This window comes from Myotis davidii, unplaced genomic scaffold (genome assembly GCF_000327345.1).
Source record: "Myotis davidii unplaced genomic scaffold, ASM32734v1 scaffold386, whole genome shotgun sequence".
NCBI lineage: Eukaryota > Metazoa > Chordata > Mammalia > Chiroptera > Vespertilionidae > Myotis > Myotis davidii.
The window spans coordinates 65,014-66,545 of NW_006296528.1; positions in this window are offsets into that span (position 1 = coordinate 65,014).

Consider the following 1,532-nt stretch of genomic DNA (forward strand, 5'->3'; position numbering starts at 1 on the left):
GAAAGAGAGATAGAAACATCAATGATGAGAGAGAATCATTGATAGGCTGCTTCCTGCATGCCCCCTACTGGGGATTGAGCCCACAATTCGGGTATGTGCCCTTGACTGAAATTGAACCTAGGACACTTCAGTTGCAGACTGATGGTCTATCCACTGAGCTAAACCAGCTAGGGCTGTACCACAGCTTTTTTTTTTTTTAAATATATTTTATTGATTTTTTACAGAGAGGAAAGGAGAAAGATAGAGAGTTAGAAACATCGATGAGAGAGAAACATCGATCAGCTGCCTCCTGCATACTTGGGCTGTTTCCAGATCTTAGTTCTTGTAAATTGCGCTGCTATGAACATAGTGGTGCAAACATTCTTTCTGATTGGTGTTTTTCAGTTTCTTAGAATATATTCCTAGAAATGGAATCACTGGGTCAAAGGGCAGTTCCATATTTAATTTTGGGGGGAAACGCCATACTGTTTTCCATAATGGTTGCACCAGTCTGCATTCCCACCAGCAGTGTACGAGGGTTCACTTTTCTCCACATCCTTGCCAGCACTTGGCATTTGTTGATTTATAGATAGTAGCCATTCCGATAGATGTGAGGTGAGATCTCATTGTCACATTAATTTGCATCTCTCTGATGATCAGTGACTTTGAGCATTGTTTCATATGTCTCTTGGCCATCTGTATGTCCTCTTTGGAGAAGTGTCTATTTAGGTCCTTTGCCCTTCTTTGTTGTTTTTCCCACATCTATTGATATGGTCATGTGATTTTTGTCTTTCAATTTGTTTATATGATGTATCACATTTATTGATTTGCAAATATTATATCAGCCTTGCACCCCTGGAATAAATCCCACTTGGTCATGGTGTATGATCTTTTTAATATATTGCTGGATGCGATTTGCTAATATTTTGTTGAGGATTTTAGCATCTATGTTCATCAGGGATATTGGCCTGTAATTCTCTTTCTTTGTAGTATCTTTATCTGGTTTTGGAATTAGGATAATAAAAAGAGTTTGGAAGTGTTCCTTCCTCTTGGAGTTTCTGAAATAGCTTGAGGAGCATAGGTGTTAGTTCTCTTTGAGTATTTGGTACAACTCCCTGTGAAGCTGTCCATACCTGGACTTTTGTTTAATTACTGCTGCTATTTCATCAATTGTTATTGGTCTATTCAGGTTTTCCGATTCTTCCTGATTCAGTTTTGGGAGATTGTATTTTTCTAGGAATTTGTCCATTTCCTCCACATGGTCCTGCTTGTTGGCATATAGTTGTTCATAGTATTTTCTTACAATCCTTTGTATTTCTGAATCCTTTGCATTTCTGTGGTGTCAGTGGTTACTTCTCCACTTTCATTTCTGATTGTACTTATTTGGGTCCTCTCTCTTTGTTTCTTTTTCTTTTTTTTTAATATATTTTCAATCTTATTTATCCTTTCAAAGAAACCAGCTCTTGGTTTCATTGATCTTTTGTATTGTTTTTTTGGTCTCTATTTTGTTTATTTCTGCTCTGATCTTTAGTATTTCCTTCCTTCTGCTTTGG